This window comes from Chiloscyllium punctatum, chromosome 36, assembly GCF_047496795.1.
Source record: "Chiloscyllium punctatum isolate Juve2018m chromosome 36, sChiPun1.3, whole genome shotgun sequence".
Classification (NCBI taxonomy): domain Eukaryota; kingdom Metazoa; phylum Chordata; class Chondrichthyes; order Orectolobiformes; family Hemiscylliidae; genus Chiloscyllium; species Chiloscyllium punctatum.
The window spans coordinates 34,569,654-34,594,350 of record NC_092774.1 but is presented as its reverse complement, the minus strand read 5'-3'; the positions used below and the strand labels follow the sequence as shown (position 1 = coordinate 34,594,350).

The following is a 24,697-nucleotide window of genomic DNA, read 5'->3' as shown; positions in this document are numbered from 1 at the left end:
TAGCAGAGCGCTTTAGGGAACATCTCCAAGACACCCGCACCAATCAACCAAACCGCCCCGTGGCCCAACATTTCAACTCCCCCTCCCACTCTGCCGAGGACATGGAGGTCCTGGGGCGTCCTTCACCGCCGCTCCCTCACCACCAGACGCCTGGAGGAAGAACGCCTCATTTTCCGCCTCGGAACACTTCAACCCCAGGGCATCAATGTGGACTTCAACAGCTTCCTCATTTCCCCTTCCCCCACCTCATCCGAGTTTCAAACTTCCAGCGAAGTAACTCTCTCCTTGACTTGTCCGGACTTGTCCGACCTGCCTATCTTCTTTTCCATCTATCCACTCCACCCTCTCCTCCTTGACCTATCACCTTCATCTCCTCCCCCACTCACCTATTGTACTCTATGCTACATTCTCCCCACCCCCACCCTCCTCTAGCTTATCTCTCCACGCTTCAGGCTCACTGCCTTTATTCCTGATGAAGGGCTTTTGCCCGAAATGTCGATTTCGCTGCTCGTTGGATGTTGCCTGAACTGCTGTGCTCTTTCAGCACCACTAATCCAGTCATGCGTTTATTGGGTAGCCGTTCTCCTTAAATACACTATATACGTATTCCTCTTGTGCTCTTCGTAGTTTCTTTGTGCTGCAGTGTTCAGTGGCTCGTTGAAATACTGTCCCGATGAAGCTTCGTTTGTGGGTGTTGGGATGATTGCTTCTGTAGTTTAGTATTTGGTTTGTATGTGTTGTTTTTCTGTAGATGCCAGTTTGAAGTTCCCCATTGACTGTTCGCTCTACTGTGACATCGAGGAATGGCACTTTGTTGTTGTTCTCCTCCCCTTCAAAACAGGAGCCCCCCCTTAGACCATCGTCTCACGACTTGGAACACCATTATACAGACTTGTCAAAGGCCTCCACTGAGGACTAAAATACCAAGTCGAAGATTCACTCCACTCCATTTACCCCATCCAAGATTTCCTGAACACCAAAGACACTAAGATAGAAGAGGATGGAATAATGCTGTCCTTTGACATAACAACCCTGATCACATCCATTAACATCAACGTGGCCAAAGAAAACTGAAGACACTACTCGAAGAACCAAAGACACAAACACAGCGCCAACTTCATCAGCAAAGATAAAACTGTCAACCTCGTGGAGCTGTGCTTTACTACCCACTTCATATTCAGTAACAAGCTCTACAAACAAATCAACGAAATACCCATGATACCACCAGCAGCATCAGGATTCCTAGCAGAAGCAATAATGCAGAGACTCGAACAAATAGCCCTTCCAACGATCCAACCCAAACTTTGAGTCTGGCACAGCGATGACACTTTTGTCATCAAAAAATGAAACGAATTAGAGGAAACCTACAACACCATCAACAATATCCTTTCTGGCATAAAATTCACAAAAGAGGAGAACAACAACAAAGTGCCATTTCTAGATGTCACAGTAGAGCGAACAGTCAATGGTAATTTCAAAACAGCGTCTACAGGAAAACAACACACGCGAGCCAAGACCTCAGCTGCAGAAGCAATCATCCCTACACATACAAACAAATCTGCATCAGGACACTATTTCAACGAGCCAGTACACATTGCAGCACCCAGTAAGTACGAAGATCAATGAAAAAGCTGTCCAGAGCATTTGAGAAGAAAGGGTAGCCGATAAAGCCCCTGAAAATAGCTTCCCTGACCGGGAATCGAACCCGGGCCGCGGCGGTGAGAGCGCCGAATCCTAACCACTAGACCACCAGGGAGTTGCAGACTCAGCTTGATAGCTCTACTGAAATTTTCTTCCCTGCCCGGAAATCGAATCCAGGCCGTGGTTGGTTGAAGGCTTTCACCTGTGTATCCAACAATGTCATTTCTTGCATCCATTGCACCTGATGCGGTCTCCTCTACATTGGGGAGACAGGAGACTCCTCGCAGAGTCATGTCACAGCGCTTGAGGGAACATCTTCAGGACACCTGCACCAATCAACCCCATCGCCCTCTGGCCCAACATTTTAAACCCCCGCCCACTCTGCCGAGGACATGCAGGTCCTGGGCCTCCTCCATCGCCGCTCCCTCCCCACCCGATGCCTGGAGGATGAACGCCTCATCTTCCGCTTGGGGAAAATTCAACCCCAGGCCATCAATGTGGACTTCATCAGTTTTCTCATTTCCCCTCCCCCACATTACCTCAGTTCCAACCTTCCAGCTCAGCGTTATCCTCATGACCTGTCCTACCTGCCAATCTCCCTCCCCACCTATCCGCTCCACCCTCCTCTCTGACCTATCACCTCCATCCCCACCCCCATTCACCTATTGTACTTTTTGCTACCTTCGGCCCAGCACACCCCACCCCCAATTTATCGCTCCACCCTGGAGGGGTCCTGCCTCTATTCTTGATGAAGGGCTTTTGCCCGAAACGTCGATTTTCCTGCTCCTCGGAAGCTGTCTGACCTGCTGTGCTTTTCCCTCACCACTCTGATCTAAACTCTGGTTTCCAGCATCTGCAGTCCTCACTTTTGCCTACCCAATAAACCCAGTGAGCCGATTTCACATCAACAAACTGACACAAGCAGACACAACGTCTGCAGAAACCCTAGCCACATTACTTTACATTAAAGACATCTGGGAAATGATGTCCAGACAACTAAACTCTCTCAGCATCATGGTAGCCCACAAATTTACCAACACACTTAAACAGCGGCTAATGAACCTGAAATACCGTATACAAACAACTGGAAAAGTTTGTTATTTCCAAAATACCATACAAGGAAATATATACATGAACTCAGCCACACAGGTCTCTGTGTCAAGAAATGCTGGGATGAGATAAGGAAATTTTTTTTCAGCCAAAACGAATCGGCACTGACTGGACAGCCATTTAAAATCAACGCTGTCAGCCCAGGATGTAAGATCCGAAGGGATGTAAGTTTTCTTATTTCCTGAAGACTTACAAAGCTGAGACTGGGTTTTGGTGTTTGTTCCCTTTCCACTCCCAAGAGCCGCAACGGTTGAGGCGGTGAGTTGGGAAAGTGAAATGTGCCCGTGAGCAGTGTGTGGGGTCTTTCAGCTTCCCCTCCTCCGACAGCGCTGTGACTTGACTCTGATGTTCTCAGGGACATTTCCTGACACGAGACAGTGAAAAGATTCTCATTCCTGCAGATTAGGAATTGTACCCAACGCTGATTTCAGGACAATGAGAAAGATTAATTGGGATGTGTGAAGAAGCTGTGAACTGCATTTCAAACAAGTAGGTGGAGTCAGATACGTTATCCATTGCCCCCATGGTCCTGAGAGTACCGAACGCCACCATGCTCTGACGTTAACACGGACATGCGCAGCAATGGGAACATTCACAATGTGAACAACCAAAGATAATCACCGTCACTGATTCCCCTCCACAGGCCCAACTTTGTGAAGCAGTATCTTTCACGGGAAAAGGTAACACCCTTGTCCTCAGGTGCCTGCTTCAGTTCGATCACGATTTCAAGCCCCTCACTGTTCTCGCCTTTTTTCCAAACATGTTCCGGATCATACCGATACTGTCGTGAAGCTCACACCGTTCAAGTAACGTACTTTTGGAGGTCTGAGTGGTCTTCTCCTGTTCTTCATCGGTTTCCTATGAACTGAACCGCAAAACCACTTCTCTGAGATGCCAATGAGCTGATAAAATGGAAACGCAAACCTTGTGGTTTCGTGCCTTCCCTGCAGTAGTTCGCCAAGTCCTTTCCGAAGTGAATGACAAGACGATCCGCATGTCAGAAACCACATCCCGGGGACAGAATGACAAGCAGATGTTCTGGAAACTCTTTGCTGCTTGCAATTCATGGAGCAAGTGGAATGTATTTCACACTGAGCAAGTTTCAGCTGGCTCCGAGTCTCCAGTGTACATTGCTCTCTTTCCCGCCAGCTCAGAGAGTGAACAATAGGAGGGACAAAGGAGTGGATAACGATCCGTGTGGGAGTGTGAATAACTGTTCATGGAGACCGTTAGTGGCTAACAATAAGTAGTATGTCGTAGCAGACTATGTGATAACAAGGGCTCGTATATGTGTGGTAGGGGTCAAGGACATGAGGGATTTCAGGCCCTAACGTCATGGACCTCGATCTTGAAGTCCGGAGGGCTGTAGGGTTTTGAAGTGGAACATGAGGCGTTGTTCTTCCGTCTGGAGCTGAGCTTTGCTGGAACACTGCTATAAGCCTGAGACAGAGATGTTGGCTGGGGAACATGGTGGCGTGTTAAAGTGGCAGGAAAGCAGAAGCTCAGGGCCTTTTTTTGCGGTTAGAACCGAGATGTTCTGCGAAGCAGTCATCCAGTTTATACTTCGTGCTCCGTTGGGGAAACGACACTGTGAGCAGCGAATGCAGTAGACTAGGTTGCGGCAAATGTGCAGGTAAAGTGCTGCTTCACCTGGAAGGTATGTCCGAGCCTGGAAGGATATTCAGGAGGGAGCAGGTAAATTGTGCTTCTGAGTGAAATCACTGTTCGTAAAAACAGAATGTGGCAAATTAGACAGAGGTAATATTTGCTTGTCGGCGATATGTCTGCTGGTGCGCGATGGGAGCATAACCCAGAAGGGAAACCATCTTCCCTCTTCACTCAATGTCGAGTTTAGCAGCTTTCCCGTATAACGGCGCACTGTTGTGCACCTCGCCTTCTCATCTGCTTCCCAAAATACTTCGACGTAAATATTTCACATTGATACACAGGCCCAGTATGTAGAGTTGAGATGACACACTCGTGGAGGTCTGCGGGGTCTTCTCCTGTTCTCTGTGCCCTATGTTGAGGAGGGCAATATTTGTCACTGGTTACTCCGGTGTCAGACAAAAGTTGAGAAAGAAAACGGTTTAATTTTCTGCCAGTAGAGAGGGCCCGGTTCCTGGGGACGGGCAAACGGCAGCAGAGAGACAGAATGAGAAGCAGCTGTTCATACAGTCATAGAGGTGTACAGCATGGAAACAGACCCTTTGGTCCAACCCGTCAATGCCATGCCGACCAGATATCCCACCCCAATCTTGTCCCATCTGCCAGCATCCGGCCCATATACATCCAAACCCTTCCTATTCATATATCCACCCAAACGCCTCTTAAATGTTGCAATTTTACCAGTCTCCGCCACTTTCTCTGGCAGCTCATTCCATACACGCACCACCCTCTGCGTGAAAAAGTTGCCCCTTAGGTCTCTTTTATATCATTCCCCTCTCACCCTAAATCTATGACCTCGAGTTCCTGACTCCCCGAGCCTAGGGAAAAGACTTTGCCTATTTATCCTATCCATGCCCCTCATAATTTTGTAAACCACCATAAAGTCACCCTTTTCTTTGTGATGGTACTCTGTTCAGCATCTTGCCTTTCATACCGATACTGTCGCGAAAATCACACCGTTCAAGTAACGTGCTTTTGGAGCACAAAGGAGGGTTTCTGAAATAATTTTAAACCCCTTGCTTTGCTTGAACTCAAACTGCATTGACTTGGAGGAGAGTGGGATTTGCAAAGTGTCCTCCCCTCCACACGAAACTCAACTGCAGGGCAGCTGCCCGGCCCGCCCTCCATTGTTGACGTCACAACGCAGATGCAGACCTGTCAGCTTCAGAGTGAATCTCCCTCCCTCTGGGCAACATCAGTGAGCTAGGCAATGTCACCCCTTTCCATTCCCATTCTCCAGTTTGCACCCTAGACTCAACTGCAGAGGAGGGGAGGTAGGGGTGGGTGAAACATTGTTCACTTGTAGCAACTGGAGTGAATCCAGGGAGGGAGCAGACACTCCAAAGGTGCTCAAATATTTTCTATATCTCTTAAAGCTATTTTCCTTGTGTATTCCCTCAGTTTGGCACGTATTCAGTTTGCACCCTAGAAAAGGATTGCTCCTTTCTTCATGTTCACAACTAAAACGTTAGATTCTCAAGGAACTGAGCAGCATTTAAGGGATTGGCACATTGTTAAAAAACTGTAGGCCCCCTGGGTCATGTGGCTCGTTGGCCTCGGGCTGTGATTCTCGCTTCGGGCCTCCCGGTGCCTGGGTACGCGAGAAATTCCGCCTTCAAATCGCGGACGAACCCTCGTTTCTTACATTGCCTTGTGCAAAAACGGCCAATCAATACTCTTAAAAAAGCAGCGTCATTAAACGAGATCCGACTGCCTGAATTAGGGATGGGGCAGAGCTACCATTAAAATAAACGCGGCAAGGGCAGCACTTATTCAAAGCGAAAACAAGTTTTCCTTCACACAGAGGGTGGTGGGCGTTTGGAACGCGTTGCCAACAGAGGTGGTAGTGGCAGGCACGGTAGATTCATTTAAGATGCGTCTGGATAAACGCATGAGTGGGTGGGGAGTAGAGGGATACAGATGCTTCGGAATTGACCGACAGGTTAAGACAGTACATTTGGTTCGGCTCAGGCTTGAAGGGCCTGTTCCTGGGCTGTAAATTTTCTTTGTTCTTTGTTCTATAAGGTGTATATCTGATATTGTTGGCTGTTGTAAAAGATTTTTGCAATTATTATTCACCTTCTAATGTAGTAATGGAGTTACGTCCATTTTTTGGAATAAGTTTTTCTTTAATAGGTGAGCAGGAAGTCATTCAGCGACTTTCGTGCCTTTCTTTTCTCAAGCAGCTTTAACATTTCATTTTCATATCCATGATTCAGCTCCATTTCCAGCATCTTTGTAGGCAGTTTGTTCCATGTTATTGTCACTGAAATGAAGTTTTCCTCCATACATACCTAAGGCTATCTGGCTGCATGAGGGTTTTCAGGTTTCTGTGGCCTGAATAATATGTGATCAGCAGACATCTGGCAATCTTCAGGAATTGCCACCTATGTTATGTTCTTTAACTGTACTGACAGTGATCACTTATTTTGTGATTTTTCTTTGTAGGAAGACGTGCAGAAAGAAATCTGCAAGCAAATAATACATCATGTTCTGACAGAGCTACTTGATTCATTGGGACTTGAATATCAGCAGCCATTCAATCAAGAAGACATGGTTGCTTTTGTTTGCTTGAGAGATTCTGGACACTGGTGTGGCAGGGAGAACACCGGAGTGAGGGAGATTCAGTGTGCTAACTGTGAAAAGAGGTGCAAACCATTTACTCAGATTGGGGGAATCAAAGTCTCACCCCTCACGGTGGGAAAGACTACCTCCCCGTTCTGTTTGTAATTTCAATCCCAGAGCAACACAAGGAAAGCTCCCTCCAACGGGGAAACCGTGGAAATGTGGGGACTGTGGGAAAGGATTCCCTTCCCCATTCCAGCTGGAAACCCGCAGACGCATTCACACCGGGAGAGGCCATTCACCTGCTCAGTTTGTAGGAAGGGCTTCAGTCGGATCAGCAATCTGCAGATGCACAAATGAGTCCACAAGTGAGAGAAGCCATTCACGTGCCCCATGTGCGAGAGGGGGTTCACTCAGTCAGCTGCACTGCTGACCCACCAGTGGGTCCACACTGTAGAGAGGCCGTTCACCTGCTGTACGTGCAGGAAGGGATTCACCTGCTCCTCCCACCTGCGGAGGCACCAGCGAGTTCACGCGCCATCACAGGGGGGATGGAAGGAGCGATGGCCGAGTGCCAAGTGCTTATGCACGAAACATCGATTCTCCTGCCCCTTGGATGCTGCCTGACCTGCTGTGCTTTTCCAACACCACACTCTCGACTCTGATCTCCAGCGTCTGCAGTTTTCACTTTCTCCTCGAGGGCAAGTTTGGACTTGTCTTTTATTCACTCATTCACTCGTTACAGTCTGTCCTTTAGAACATAGAACATAGAACATAGAACAATACAGCACAGAACAGGCCCTTCGGCCCACGATGTTGTGCCGAACTTCTATCCTAGATTAAGCACCCATCCATGTACCTATCCAAATGCCGCTTAAAGGTCGCCAATGAATCTGACTCTACCACTCCCTCGGGCAGCGCATTCCATGCCCCCACCACTCTCTGGGTAAAGAACCCACCCCTGACATCTCCCCTATACCTTCCACCCTTCACCTTAAATTTATGTCCCCTTGTAACACTCTGTTGTACCCGGGGAAAAAGTTTCTGACTGTCTACTCTATCTATTCCTCTGATCATCTTATAAACCTCGATCAAGTCACCCCTCATCCTTCGCCGTTCCAACGAGAAAAGGCCGAGAACTCTCAACCTATCCTCGTACGACCTACACTCCATTCCAGGCAACATCCTGGTAAATCTTCTCTGCACCCTCTCCAAAGCTTCCACATCTTTCCTAAAGTGAGGCGACCAGAACTGCACACAGTACTCCAAATGTGGCCTAACCAAAGTCCTGTACAGCTGCAACATCACCTCACGACTCTTGAATTCAATCCCTCTGCTAATGAACGATAATACTCCATAGGCCTTCTTACAAACTCTATCCACCTGAGTGGCAACCTTCAAAGATCTATGTACATAGACCCCAAGATCCCTCTGTTCCTCCACCTGACCAAGAACCCTACCATTAACCCTGTATTCCGCATTCTGATTTGTTCTTCCAAAATGGACAACCTCACACTTGGCAGGGTTGAACTCCATCTGCCACTCCTCAGCCCAGCTCTGCATCCTATCTAAGTCCCTCTGCAGCCGACAACAGCCCTCCTCACTGTCCACAACTCCACCTATCTTTGTATCATCTGCAAATTTACTGACCCACCCTTCGACTCCCTCCTCTAAGTCATTAATAAAAATTACAAACAGCAGAGGACCCAGAACTGATCCCTGCGGAACTCCACTTGTAACTGGACTCCATGCTGAATATTTACCATCTACCACCACTCTCTGACTTCTACCGGTTAGCCAGTTTTCTATCCAATTGGCCAAATTTCCCTCTATCCCATGCCTCCTGACTTTCCGCATAAGCCTACCATGGGGAACCTTATCAAATGCCTTACTAAAATCCATGTACACTACATCCACTGCTCTACCCTCATCCACATGCTTGGTCACCTCCTCGAAGAATTCAATAAGACTTGTAAGGCAAGACCTACCCTTCACAAATCCGTGCTGGCTGTCCCTAATCAAGCAGTGTCTTTCCAGATACTCGTAAATCCTATCCCTCAGTACCCTTTCCATTACTTTGCCTGCCACAGAAGTAAGACTAACTGGCCTGTAATTCCCGGGGTTATCCCTATTCCCTTTTTTGAACAGGGGCACAACATTCGCTACTCTCCAGTCCCCTGGTACCACCCCAGTTGCCAGTGAAGACGAGAAGATCATTGCCAACGGTACTGCAATTTCCTCTCTTGCTTCCCACATAATCCTAGGATATATCCCGTCAGGCCCGGGGGACTTGTCTATCCTCAAGTTGTTCAAAATGTCCAACACATCTTCCTTCCTAACAGGTATCTCTTCTAGCTTATCAGTCCGTTTCACACTCTCCTCTTCAACAATACGGTCCCTCTCGTTCGTAAATACTGAAGAGAAGTACTTGTTCAAGACCTCTCCTATCTCTTCCGACTCAATACACAGTCTCCCACCACTGTCCTTGATCGGACCTACCCTCGTTCTCGTCATTCTCAGGTTTCTCACATATGTATAGAATGCCTTGGGGTTATCCTTGATCCTATCCGCCAGGGATTTTTCATGCCCTCTCTTAGCTCTCCTAATCCCTTTCTTCAGGTCCCTTCTGGCTATCCTGTATCCCTCCACTGCTCTGTCTGAACCTTGTTTCCTCAACCTTATGTAAGCCTCCTTCTTCCTCTTTACTAGACATTCAACCTCCCTCGTCAACCAAGGCTCCCTCACACGACCATTTCTTCCCTGCCTGATCGGTACATACATATCAAGGACACGTCGTATCTGCTCCTTGAAAAAGTCCCACATTTCCACCACATCCTTCCCTAACAGCCTATGCTCCCAACGTATGCTCCTCAAATCCTGTCTTACAGCATCGTAATTTCCCTTCCCCCAATTGTAAAATCTACCTTGTTGTGCGCACCTATCTCTCTCCATAACCAAGGTGAAAGTCACAGAATTGTGGTCGCCATCACCAAAATGTTCACCCACCAACAAGCCCACCACTTGTCCCGGTTCGTTACCGAGTACCAAATCCAATATGGCCTCCCCTCTGGTTGGTCAATCTACATACTGCGTTAGAAAAGCTTCCTGGACACACTGCACAAACACCGCCCCATCCAATCTACTTGATCTAAAGAGCTTCCAATCAATATTTGGGAAGTTGAAGTCGCCCATGACTACGACCCTGTGGCTTCTGCACCTTTCCAAAATCTGTTTCCCAATCTGTTTCTCCACATCTCTGCTGCTATTGGGGGGCCTATAATAAACACCCAATAAAGTGACTGCACCTTTCCTATTTCTGACTTCAGCCCATACTACCTCCAGAGGCAGATCCCCCTCAAACTTCCTTTCTGCAGCCGTTATACCATTTCTAATTAGCAATGCCACCCCCCCTCCTTTTTTACCACCCTCCCTAATCTTACTGAAACATCTGTAACCAGGAACCTCCAACAGCCATTCCTGTCCCTCATCTATCCATGTTTCCGTGATGGCCACAACATCATAGTCCCAGGTACCGATCCACGCCTTAAGTTCACCCACCTTATTTCTGATACTCCTTGCATTGAAGTATACGCACTTGAGCCCATCTCTGTGTCCGCAAGTAGTCCCTGTCAGTGCTACCTTCTCCACAGCCTCCCTACAGTCTTGGACATCCTGACACACAGCTAGCTTACTTGCTGGACTACAAGTCCGGATCCCATCCCCCTGCCAAATTAGTTTAAACCCCCCCGAAGAGTGCTAGCAAACCTACCCCCCAGGATATTGGTGCCCTTCTGGTTCAGGTGCAACCCGTCCTGTTTATACAGGTCCCACCTTCCCCAGAATGCAGTCCAATTGTCCAAATATCTGAAGCCCTCCCTCCTACACCATCCTTGCAGCCACGTGTTCAACTGCACTCTCTCCCTATTCTTTGCCTCTCTGTCACGTGGCACCGGCAACAACCCAGAGATGACGACTCTGTCTGTCCTAGCTTTTAGCTTCCAGCCTAACTCCTTGAGCTCTTGAATGACCTCCCCACCCCTCTTCCTACCTATGTCGTTGGTGCCAATGTGTACCACGACTTCTGGCTGCACACCCTCCCCCTTAAGGATTCTGAAGACACGGTCCGAGATGTCTCGGACCCTAGCACCCGGGAGGCAACAAACCAGCCGAGAGTCTCGCCCATGTCCACAGAACCGCCTGTCCGTCCCTCTAACTAGAGAGTCCCCTATAACTAGCGCTCTCCTCTTCTCCCCCTTTCCCTTCTGAATCTCAGAGCCACAGACCCCTTCACTGCAGCTTACACCTGCAAGGCTGTCCCCCCCAACAGTTTCCAAAGCTGCATACTTATTTTTTAGGGGAACGACCACAGGGGAACCCTGCACTGCCTGTTTCTTCCCCTTCCCACCTCTAACTGTTACCCAGCTACCTCTATTCTCTGGCGTAACTATGTCCCTGTAGCTTCTATCGATCACCCTCTCAGCCTCTTGAATAATCCTCAGCTCATCCAGCTCCAGTTCCAGTTCCCTAACTCGTTCGGTGAGGATCAGGATCTGACTGCATTTCCTGCACACGAAGTCGGCAGGAGTATCGGTGGTCACCCCTACCTCAAACATCCTGCAGGAGGAACATTCCACCGCCTGCGCTGCCATGACTGTACACTGTCTCCAAAAACAAGAACACTGAGTCAATAACCTGGGGTCTAGAACACACCCACTCAAATACTAATCACTTACCTTCCCGCCCAGCTATGCGCTCCAACCTCACTTCCGCTGCCCGCTACAGGTAAGTAATTTTGAAACAAACTGTCTTACCTTAGCTGTAGTCTCCCGGGTTCGTTTTTCCTCGGCCGCTGCTCCCACTCAAAATGAGATTAGGGTCAACTTGCAATTAGCCCCCTTTGTTGTGGGCTAACTGCACATACATCAATGCAAGTTTCAGAATGATTTCTGCAGCTTTTTTTGAAAAAAATGACATTCTTCCCGACTTTAACGAAGTCTCTGAATATATGGTTTTAGTTATTCTCAATTTTAAAAATCAGCTATTTCTCACATGCCGTGTTTCCCAGGTAAAGTCATCACCATCTATTCTCTCTCTCCCCTGAGAAAGACTTCAAACAGCGATCAAAGAGGGCTGAGGCACGAGAAAGGGCGATTGTGGGGGTGGGGGTTTGAGGGGGTCGCTGGTAGTGGTGGAGAAGGGAGGGAAATGGACAGGGGAACAGACTGGGTGTTCAGAGGGTTGGGGGAGAGAACAGAGGGTACAGTGCGTGGAGAGAGAATGGACAGGGGGCAGTGGATGGGGAGAAAATGGACAGAATGTGAAGAGAGAGACAGCACAAATCCCACCTTCTCCAGGACTGGTGTCAGTGTCCCACGAACTGGAACCCACTCCTCCCACATTTCTCAAAATACGCGTGGCTAAGGCAGCGGAACCATATCATCCCTACAGGCCATTCACACCTACCTTCCCAACAGCATCCCAATTAGACTCACTCGATTACGCTACAGCCCTGCATTTCCCCATGGCTATTTCCTGATGAAGGGTTTTGCCCGAAAAGTCGAGTCTACTGCTCCTCGGATACTGCCTGACCTGCTGTGCTTTTCCAGCTCCACACTCTCGACCCTAATCTCCAGCATCTGCAGTCCTCACTTTCGCCCAGTAAGGGCTGAATGTTCTATTCCTAGTATTTGAGATCTTTTAAAATCTTTCCCCCACACCCTTAACCTTTACCCTCTAGTTTTGGAATACTTCTACCCTGGGGAAAAGACAGAAACGTTGAGCAGCCAGACAAAATGCAAAATAAATAAAATGTCGAGGCACAGGGTTATAATCGGCAAAATAAAATAGCTTCGGCATTTTTCTCTCGAAATCTCATTTGGACGTTTAATATTTGTCATGATTGGGAGGTGCCCGTGTTGGATTAATGTGTACGAATTTAAAAATCGCACAACACCAGGTTACAGTCCAATAGGCTGGTTTGGAACCACTAGCTTTCGAAGCGCTGCTACTTTCATCAGGTGGTTGTGGAATATAAGATCTTAAGATCATAAATTCTGTGTCTTATGATGTTATACTCCACAATCAGCTGATGAAAGAGCAGGACTCCGAAAGCTAGTGCTTCCAAATAAGTCTGTTTGACTATCACCAGGTGCTTTGTGATTTTTAACTTGAAAATTTGTAACAAATTCCTGCACACTGAGCATGCTCCGCGGTGTCAGCAAGCACTGCGCATGACCACCAGTGTCAGCAAAGCACTGCGCATGACCGTCAGTGTCAGCGAGCACTGCGCATACTCTTGGGAGCGTGCGAGCTCCTTTCCATGGAGCAGTGTAGAACCTTGGAGGACCGGAAGGAGTCTGGTCCTCCTACCAATCAGAGCCGGCCATTGTCGAAATGCGGAAGTTGGACCATGATCTCTGAAGTTGCTGCTGCTCTTTTCTCTCTGCATAAGGTTAAGCTTCACCCCAGACTGTAACTTCCTTCCTCTGTCTAATATTTGTGAGTACAACAGCGTTCTTCTCAGCACTTTTTCATTCTGGGGCTCAAGAGTGAACCGAGGGAGGGGCCCGACTCTGGAAAAGTTGATCCAGGTCTGTGTGTCAACTTGCAAACACGTGGCAAATACAGTATCACAATGTGAAGTTCTAGCCTTTGCAGTGTAAAAAAATAGCAGGAAGGAGGTGCATTGTTTCTGTAGTGATATGTTGAGATGTGGCGAAAGTGAGATGCTGGAGTTCAGAGTTGAATATTGCGGCGCTGGAAAACCACAGTAGGTCAGGCAGCAACTGAGGAGGAGGAGAGTCGACGTTTCGGGCACGAGTCCTTCATCAGGAGTGATGTGTGGATAAACAAAGGGGCCTCAGTGTCCTTATACATCAGTCACTGCCAGTTGTCAGAATGTGCAGCAAGCAATGAGCAAAGCAAGTGATATACCAGCAAGAGGAATTGAGTTCAGAAGTGGGGATGTCTTCCTGCAGTTAGGTCGGTTATTGAATGTATTCAAGGCTGAATTCATGTGACTTTGAAGAACAAAGAAGTTATGGGAGAAGGCAAGAAAATGGTTTTAAGACCAGTACAGAACAGTTACAGAGTCATACAGCACAGAAACAGACCATTCAGTCGAACTAGTCCATGCTGGCGGCGTTCTGAAATAAAACTGGTCCCACCTGCCAATGATTGGCCTATATCCCTCTGAACCTTTCCTATTCATGTACTTATCCAAATGTCTTTTATAAATTGTAACTGTACCTACATCCAGCAACTCCTCTGGACATTGATTCCTCACACGAACTACTCTTTATCTTTTTTAAAAAAGGTGCCCCTCTCTCTTTTTAAAATATTTCTTCCTTCACCTTCAAAATTTGCTCCCTAATCTTGAAACACCCACACTAGGGAAAGAATACCTGCCGTTCATCTCATCTATACCTCTCATGATTTTATAATCCTCTCTAAGTTCACCTCTCAACCGCTGATGCTCCAGTGAAAAAAGTCCCAGCCTATCCATCTGGATGCAGGTATATTTAGATGCAATTATGAACTGTTCAATGCTGGTTCCATCTGGAAAGACAAATGACCTATTCCTGCTTCCAATTCTCTCACTGTGTCCAGGACAGCAAGAGACCATACAACATAGGTGCAGAAATTAAGCCATTTAGTCCATCAGATCTGTTCCACCATTCAATCATGGCTTATACGTTTCTCAACCCCATTTTGAAATATGGATTTTGGAAAGGCACGATCCACCCATTTAATGAATAAACATACCTTGGAGTGCTGGTTCATAGTGGAGTTGCAGGTAGACAGGATAACAAAGAAGGTGTTTGGTATATTTGCTTTTATAGGTCAGTGCATTTCAATATAGATGTTGGGAGGTCATGTTGCGGCTGTACAGGACATTGATTAGGCCACTTTTGGAATATTGCATTCGGTTCTGGTTTCCCTGCTACAGGAAAAGTGTTACGAACCTTTGCAAGCATTTGGAAAAGATTTACAAGGCTATTGCCAGAGTTGGAGGGTTTGATCGATATGGAGAGGGTGAATAGGCTGGGCTGTTTTCTCTGGATCAATGGGGGCTGAGGGGTAACTTTATAGAAGTTCATAAGGAGCATGGATAGGATGAATAGCTAAAATCTTTTCCCAGAATACGGGAGTCCAAAACTAGAGGGCATAGGTCTGAGGTGAGAGGGGAAATATTTAAAAGGAACTTTACAGGCACCTTTCTCACACAGAGGGTGTTGTGTGTATGGAATGAGCTGCCAGAGGAAGTGGTGGAGGCTGGTATAATTAAAGCATTTTAAAAGGCATCTGGTAATAGGGAGAATTGAGAGAGATATGGGTTTTGTGTTGACAAATGAGACTATGTTAATTTGGGATATCTGGTCAGCATGGACAATTTGGAGTGAAGGAAAGCAGAAGTGTCATTGTGAAGACTGAACTTTCAGAGCAGCTTTCAAAGATGTTTTGTTCTTACTGGGAGCAGAAGCTACAATGAAATCTTTCATTTGAGAGACAGCAACTGAGTGAGTTAGGACATTCAGGATATTGGTGGAAAGTGGGAATTTATTGCAATGTGGAGTTGAAGTGATTTAAGTAAAGTGTGCTGAGCAGGGAGCCTAGTGAAGGGTTAGGTGAGTTTTTGTGTTAAACTGCTCATTTCTTTCAGCCTCCAACATTGTATTTCCAATGCTGTCCATCAGTGGGAATGGTAAATCAGTAACTGGTATCGTTAGAAGCCTTACGATTTTCAGTACTGCAGGGATAGCATTGTCCCATCAGCTTTGTAAAGGTTACTGGCAGCAGCGGGAGGTGTGGACTGGATTCACTAGAAATTATTAAGCAGTTGGATTACACACGTACAAGAGGGCAGGGTGGGACTTGTCTTTCGATTTGCAGAAGGTGGGAGGTTCTGGTGCTGCGGTACATGGAAAACACAACTGCGGTAAATCATAGAATCCCTACAGCATGGAAGCAGGCCATTCATCCCATCAAGTCCACACTGACCCATCCGACGAGCATGCCACCCAGACCCACCCTATCTAGTCGTTTCTGACGGTGAGTGAGACTAGGTCACAAGATTAGGAGGAGTAGGTTTAAGACATAGGAGAAGGAACTGCTTTTCCCAGAGAGTGGTGAATCTATGGAATTCTTTGCCCAAGGAAGCAATAGAAGCAGCCATATTCAAGACATAGTTCGATGGGATTTTGTATGGTTGGTGAATTTAGGATAGTCAGGATAATGCAGGTAAGAGGAGCTGAGACGATGGATAGATGAGCCAGGATCTTAATGAATGGCGGAGTAGCTCGATGGACCAAATGGCCGACTCCTGCTTCTATTACTGCAAATGTATAAACATGCATTTTTCATGGCCAATCCGAACCAAGGCAGGTGAACAATGTAGTGACGTGGTAAATGAACACCAGAGAATGATAGAAAGGGACACGGAAAATAAATGTCCCAGTGCAAAGATGTGCAGGTCAGGTCAAATGACCATGCTACATGTTCCATAGTGTTAGGTTCATTAATCAGAAAGAAATGGATCTGGGGGGGTTACTGTTCAGGATGTCGGTGTGGACTTCTTGGGCCGAAGGGCCTGTTTCCACACTGTAGGGAATCTAATCTAATCAATCAAAACTGGATTCTACAGAACACAAGAACTGAAACTGAGGACTGTATGGCTGAATGTGTGCTGCAATGTAACAAAACTGAATGAATTGACTGCACACATTGAAGAGAATAATTATGATCTGAGACTCCTTACAGGGACATGGCTTCAGGATGACAAGGATTGGATCTGAATATTGAGGGGGTACATGACATTCAAGTTGAATAGGAAGGGAGGTAAAGGTAGAGGGTTGGCACTGCTAATCAAAGCACGAATAACATGGTACTCTGGTGTCAGCTCGGATTTCAGGTCCTGATTTCTCTGTCCTCTTCTCTCTGTTCCCACAGAGTAAGATGTTGTGTGTTCTCAGCTCAGCTAGCTTTCTGCTGAAACTTTGAGCCGCTTTTACACCTTCCAGAGCATTAAAACATTCAGTTGATCAAGGCCCAATCCACAATATTCTCAGCCTGACAACCATCCAGACTGAGAGAGTCATCGGAGCAGGGAATAAAACAAGAACAATGAAACAAAATTAGACATAAATGCACATTTGGTGCTTAAAGTGTGTTCATTAGATAGTAAACCAGAATTAGGGGTCTCCCAGGATTCCCTACTTGAGGAATTCTCTCTCCCTAACAATATTTACATCAACAGAAATAAAGCATCTGTTATCAAATAGACATAGAGGGATACAGCACGGAAATAGACTTTTTGATCCAACACATCCATGCTGACAAGATGTCCTATATAGATCTCGTGTCCCATTTGCCAGCATTTGGCTCATATCCTTCCAAACCTTTCCGTTTCACACACCCATCCAGATGCCTTTGAAATGTTTTAATCGTACCAGCTTCTACCACTTCCTCTAGCTTACCCTATCCATGCCCCTCATGATTTTATAAATGTCCATAAGATCACCCCTCAGCCCCCCACACTCCAGGGAAGCAGCCCCATCCTATTCAGGCTCTCCTAATGCCACAAACCCTCCAACCCTGGCGACATCCTTATCAATCTTTTCTGCACACTTTCAAGTCTCACAACGTCGTTCCTATCCTATAGTAGGGAGACCAGAATCGAATACAATAATCCAAAAGTGGCCAAACCAATGTCCTGTAAAGCTACAACATGACCTCCCAACTCCTATACCCAATGCATTCAATGAGCCAAATGGCCTCTTTCTGCACTGCAGCGATTTAATGCTTTGATTTTGTATCAGAGTCAATTTCAGTCACTATCTCTGGTTTATGGTGTGTCAGGTTGGGATCACTGGTACCAGAATTGCATGCAATACTCCTAACGTGGCCTAACCAATGTCTCCTACAGTCGCAACATGACCTCATGACTCCTGCACCCAGTGCACTGACCAATAAAGGCAGGCATATCAAACACCTTCTTCACTATCCTGTCTATATGCGACTCCCCTTTCAAGGAACTATGAACTTACCATCGAGTCATACAGCATGATCATGGACGTTTGGTACAACCAGTTCATGCCAACCATAATCCAAACTAAATCAGTCTCTCCTGCCTGCTGTTGGCCTGTATCCCTCCAAACCTTTCCTATTCATGTACTAAAATAAATTGTATTTTCATTGTACCCGCATCCATCGCTTTCTGTGGAGGTTCATTCCACACATCAACCAGCCTCTGTGTAAAATTAGTATTTGAATGGCAAGGATGAAGTTGAATTGAAATGGTTCATTAAAATAAACAGCTTCTACCAAATCCCCTACAGCAGGTATGGTAGCAACTCCAACTCTGGAGTCTCTCAAATCGGTATTTCCATGGAGTGGAGGGGGGAGTAAAGTGTTGGATTCACATAGGTGGTGGTCTTCTGAGAGTGTAAAGCTAAAATTAAACCCCGTGCTTTGCTTGAACTCAAACCGCATTGACGTGGAGGAGAGCGAAAGGAGATTGCAAAGTGTCCTCCCCTCCCCATGTGCCTCAGCTGCAGGGCAGCGCAGGCGCAGTGCGTCCCCCCTCCCTCCCCTCCATTGTGGACGTCACAATGTGGAGGTAGCCCTGTCAATTTCAGAGAGAAACTCCCTCCCTCTGGGCAACATCTGGGAGCAAAACAATGTCTCCCCTTTTCCATTCCTCATCCTGGTAGAGAGAGAGGCACGGTGGGGAGGAGGGGGTGGTGGGTGGTCTGGGGTGAGGTGGATACTGTTCACCTGTAGCAACTGGAGTTACTCCATGGAGGGAGCAGACTATCCAAAGGTGCTCAGATGCTCTCTATCCTTCTCAAAGGTATTTTCATTGTGTATTCCCTCAGTTTGGCACCCATAGTGTTTGTACCCTGGAAAAGGTTTACTTCTTTCCTCATACTCAGAATTATAAGGGTAGTTTCTCTTGGAACTGAGCCGTATTTAAGGGATTGGCACATTGATTTCAAATGTAGACATATGTTGCTTCATATGGTGGATATCTGATATTGTTGGCTGTTATAAAAACTTTGTGGCTATGATTTTTCACCTTCTAATGCAGTAATAGAGTTACGTTCTATATTTCTTGTCTTTTTTCTTACTTACTAGGACAGCAGGAAGTCATTCGGTAACTTCATTGGCTTTCTTTTCCCATGCAGCCTTGATATTTCATTATCATATTCTTGATTCAGCTCCATTTCCAGCACCTTTGTCGATAGCATATTCCAGGTCATTGCGATCTAAATTAAGTTTTCCTCCACACACACTTAAGGCTATCTTGTTGCATGAGGGTTTTCTGCGTACTGCATAGTATATGGTCAGCACTCATCTAGCAATCTACAGGAATTGCCACCGATGTTATATTCATTTAACAGTACTTACAGTGATCACTCAATTTGTGATTTGTTTTTTGCAGGAAGACATGCAGAAAGAAATCTGAAAACAAATGATACATCATCTTTTGTCAGAGCCACTTGAATCAATGGGCTGAATATCAGCAGCCATTCAATTCGAGAAGAAATGTTTACTTTTTTCTGTGTGAGAGACTTTGAAAACTGGTATGGCAGGAATAATACTGAGACACCCGAGTGAGGGAGATTCAGTACGCTGTCTGTGAAAATGCGTCAAACAATTTAGTCAGCTTGGGGGATCAAAATCTCACCCCTCACAGTGGGGAGAGACTATGTATCCACTCTGTTTTTAATTTCAAACCCAGCGCGACACAAAGAATGCTCCCTTCATGTGGAAACCATTGAAACATGGGGACTGTGGGAAAGGGCTCCCTTCCCCATTGGGGCTAGACACCCACAGATGCGTTCTCACTGGGGAGACGCCGTTCTTCTGCTCAGTATGCGGGAAGGGATTCAGTTGGCTGTGCAGACTGCAGACACACCAGCGAGTTCACATCAGGGAGAGGCCGTTCTCCTGCTCTGAGTGCAGAAAGGGATTTGTCGATTTTTACATCCTGCTGACCCACCAGCAGATCCACATCGGAGAGGCACCGTTCACCTGCCCTAAGTGCGAGAAGAGCTTCAGTCATGTGGGCAACTTGGGGAGGCACCAGCTGACCCATACCAGGGAGAGGCCGTTCACATGCTTTGTGTGCGGGAAGGGGTTCACTCAGACATCTACACTGTCATCTACATAAGGGTCCATATCATGGAGAGGGCGTCCATCTGCTCTCAGTGTGGAAAGGGCTTCACCCGCTCCTCCCACCAACGGAGCCACCAGCGAGTTCTGGAATTTTTTGAGGATCTAACTCTGAAGATGGAAAAGGGAGATCCAGTGGACGTAGTGTACCTGGACTTTAAGAAAGCCTTTGATGAAGTCCCACATCGGGTGTTAGTGAGCAAAATTAAGGCGCACGGTATTGGGGGCAATGTACTGACTTGGATTGAAAATTGGTTGACTGACAGGAAACAAAGAGTAGTGATAAATGTCTCCCTTTCAGAATGGCAGGCGGTGACCAGTTGGGTACCGCAGGGATCAGTGCTGGGACCGCAGCTTTTTACAATATACATTAATGATATAGAAGATGGTATTAATAGTAATATTAGGAAATTTGCTAATGATACAAAGCTGGGTGGCAGGGTGAAATGTGAGGCGGATGTTAGGAGATTACAGGGTGACCTAGACAGGTTAGGTGAGTGGACAGATGCATGGCAGATGCAGTTTAATGTGGATAAATGTATGGTTATCCACTTTGGTGGCAAGAACAGGAAGGCAGATTACGACCGAAATGGAGTCAAGTTAGGTAAAGGGGCAGTACAAAGAGATCCGGGCGTTCTTGTCCACCAGTCAACGAAGGCAAGCATGCAGGTACAGTAAGTAGTGAAGAAAGCCAATAGCATGCTGGCCTGGAATATTGTGTGTCGTTCTGGTCTCCAATTTTGAGGAAAGACATTCTGGCTATTGACGGAGTGCAGCGTAGGTTCATGATGTCAATTCCTTGAATGGCGGGACTATCTTATGTTGAAAGATTGGAGCGACTGGGCTTGTATACCCTTGAGTTTAGAAGACTGAGAGGGGATCTGAATGAGGCATATAAGATTATGAAAGGATTGCACACTCTGGAGGCAGGAAATGTTTCCGCTGATGGGTGAGTCCCGAACCAGAGGACACAGCTTATAACTAAGGGGTTGGCCATTTACGACAATGATGAGGAGAACCTTCTTCACCCAGAGAGTAGTAGGTGTGTGGAATGCTCTGTCCCAGAAGGCAGTGGAGGCCCAGTCTCTGGATTCGTTTCAGAAAGAGTTGGATAGAGCTCTCAAGGATAGTGGAATCAAGGGTTATGGAGATAAGGCAGGAACAGGATACTGATTGAGGATGATCAACATGATCATAATGAATGGTCGTGTGGGCTCGAAGGGCAGAATGGCCGACTCCTGTACGTATTGTCTATTGTCTATTGCGTTCACGTGCCATTGCAGGGGGATTGAAGGAGCGACGGCTGAGTGCCATTATCGACTGGACTATCAACCCAGTTCTGGGGATTCCCGGGGTTTGAATGTCGCTGAGGCAGATGGTGAGATTGGAATTCGGTCAGAAATTTGGAGTTCTGAATCTAATAATGAAACCATTTTTGGGGGGAGAAACTGCCATCTAATTCACTCATGTCCCTTTTCGGAAAGGAAACTGCCATTGTGGGAAAGGATTCACTCAGTCATCTCAACTGCATCCTTTGTCTGGTCAGACCTACACCTGACTCCAGACCCACAGCAGCATGGTTGACTCTTGACTGCCCCCCTCCATGGCAAATGAGTGGGAGTAACTTAAATGAATACAGTGTGTGGGTTGCAATTGCTGAGTGAAGCAATACTTCCTTCAGCTTAAGGCTATACCAAGGATCCAATTATAAAGGGACCAACAGTAAAGGAAGTGGAGTTGGGAGGAGTGTATGAGCTTTGAGCTGTTTTCAAAAAAAGCTTATTTTCATACACTTTTTTTGCTGGGGAGATCTGAAGCTGTAACAAAGTTGGGTGACAATAAAGGTTACTTGAACTTAACCCCGGTCTCAGATGTCAGTGAAACCTTTGAGATCCAATAGGTTTTTGTTTTAAAGCTGCTCATTTCTTTCAACCTCTTGCACTAAGTTTGCAATATCATGTATCAGAAGGAGCAGTCAATGAGTATCTAATATCGCTAGAAATTGTAAAGTTTTCATCTCTGCAGGTATTGCATCGTTTCATCGACATTGTATGGTTTACTGGCAGCACCTGGAAGTGTGGGATGTATTCACGAGAAACAAAGTTAAAAATCATACAACACCAGGTTATAGTCCAACATGTTTATTTGGAAGCAATAACTTTCAGAACACTGATCCTTCATCAGGTGTTTGTGGAGCAGGATCTATAGCAAAAGATCACAGTTTCATGCAACAGAAATGATGATATAGAACAAACTTAGATTGTTGTGAAGTCTTTCATCTTTTAGAATGGGTTGCAGGTTTTGGTTCATTAATATGTAAATCCAAGAACGTGTTTGAAGACACGTTCTCGAGACAACTTAAGGCCCGTATCCCAACCTTGAGTGAGACTGGTTCTATTTCCAAAGTAGGAATTTATAAAATCTCACATGGATTGACTGCCTGTAGATTGTATTTGGCTCAAAAAGCGCATAATGTATCTGCAAATACAAAATCACACCAAAGCCTTATATGTAAGTGTGCATGCATGAGAGTATGTGTGAGTGTGTGCGTGCTTGAGAAAGTGTGTGAGTGATAGAGTATCATACTGTGAGAGGGTGTATATATGTGTGTGTGCTTTGTGTGGGTGTGAGAGAGCATGACAGTGAAGTGGGTTTACCAGTCATGTGACAAGAATTCAAGGTTTTGGTTGATCCTCATGTGTTCGAACTTGGGTACCAGTCTCTGCTGGGCCACTAAAACTGGATAAGCAGTTACACAGCACACATTGGAGAGAGTAGGGTGGGACTTGTCTTTCGATTTGCAGAAGGTCGGAGGTTCTGGGTGCTGGAAACTCGGGAAAACACATGCTGGAGGACCTTTGGCTCAGAGAGATGCAGCTGGAAGCCAGGCTGCGGACACGTTGGGGGAATCATCAAACCCCTTACACTGTGGAAACAGGCCTTTTGGCCCAAAAATCCACACTGACCCTCCCTTCCTCAGAGCATCCCACCCAATAACCTGCACAGCTAATCCCCGAATTTAGAACACCCAATCCACTCTGAGCTGCACAGCTTGGGAGGAAACCAGGGGACCCAAAGATTGGGGGGAGGGGTGTAGGAAAGTGCAAACTCCACACAGACAATCACCCTGAGGATAGAATCGAACTCAGGTCCCTGGCAGTGTGAGGCAGCGGTGCTAACCACTGAGCTGCTGCCGCGCCGCCCACAGATTTGATTTGATGGAATCGATTGGCTTCATGCCAGTCCTGGTGACACTCCAGCCCGTTTGGGGAATTGAATTTGCTTCCACAGAGTTTCCACGGTGCAGGGGTCATTGCGTCTCAGCAGCTTCAACGATCCAAAGAAGGGCTCGTCTACAGCGAGATCACTAGTCCACATTTCGCTACAGAGTTAAAGTTCTCTGCACAATCAGAACCCTGGAACTCTCCCACGCAGGCTGTGTGTAATCACGGGGCTTCTCAAGTCACGTTGATGTTTGAAATAATTTCCCCACCTGGATTCAAACGCTGCTGATATTCAGGCCCTGAGTAAATTTCTTGTGCACGCCTGAACAGCAAACCCTCCTCTGCTAATACCTTGAGAAAACAGGTCATTGCTGTCAGTGCAGGGCAGGAAATAGGATCGGAGAATTCTAGTTTGTACCGAACAGCCTTCCCTGTCTCCTACCCGAAATCTCTGTCTCCCAATTCTTCCATCTTTCAATGGATTCCAATTCGAATTCATCCTGTTTTTGCCCAGCTCCCCTCACCGGAAAGCGCTGACTCTGTTCAGTTTCTCAGTCACTTCTTGCCATTCCCAGTATATTGCCCACATCTTTATTCAGTTTTTAAAACAGAAAGGCAGTGGTTTGCTGATGCCACGATCTGAGTGTAACTACGCTCACGCTCCAGATTCTCTCTCGTGTCATTCACAAAAATCTGCACTGCACATGTGCAAAGAAGGGGCTGCTGGGATTTGGTGGGACGCATTCACCAGCTCCCCATTCAATCAAGATCCAATCATACCCACAGCGCCCCCTGTGTATTCTCTCTCGCCAACCCTAGCTTCACCCCTCTCACACACATGCTACCCTCTCTGTCCATTCTATCTCCATACCCACTGCCCCCTGTCTAATCCAGTGTGTGAGTGCCTATACTAATTTTACATTTGGTACACCCTGGTGATGCGCCTCTCTTGAACTTAGCGAGCCTCTCTGGCGCCACGTAAGCCCTGTGTAAAGTCTTCAATTGTATGCCCTGTGCTTTGTTACATATTGAAATTTTCCTTATATTTTCCCATATATCTTGCCATATTTCTAATGAAATATCCTATCCTAGCTCCCGATTCCACATCCTAGACAGTCCCTCCACATCCCCTAAGGTACGTCCCTTCTGTAAATGATAAAACGTACTAACTGAAAGAGTGCCTGTACACCAGAGTACTCTCTACTCCACATTTGACCTGTAAAGCTGATCCAGGAGCGTGGTCTTCCTCTGTATATAATCCCTTAGCTGAAAGTACCGGAAAAGGTCCCTATTAGACAATGCATATTTCTGACTTA

The 24,697-nt window shown here is 46.6% G+C and overlaps 1 non-coding gene across 1 annotated transcript; it reads right to left on the bottom strand.

The window, feature by feature from the left end:
* Window positions 1–1,684: 1,684 nt before the first annotated feature.
* Window positions 1,685–1,756, bottom strand: trnae-cuc (transfer RNA glutamic acid (anticodon CUC)). The gene has a single exon. It is a non-coding gene; the product is annotated as a tRNA-Glu (tRNA).
* Window positions 1,757–24,697: the final 22,941 nt, after the last annotated feature.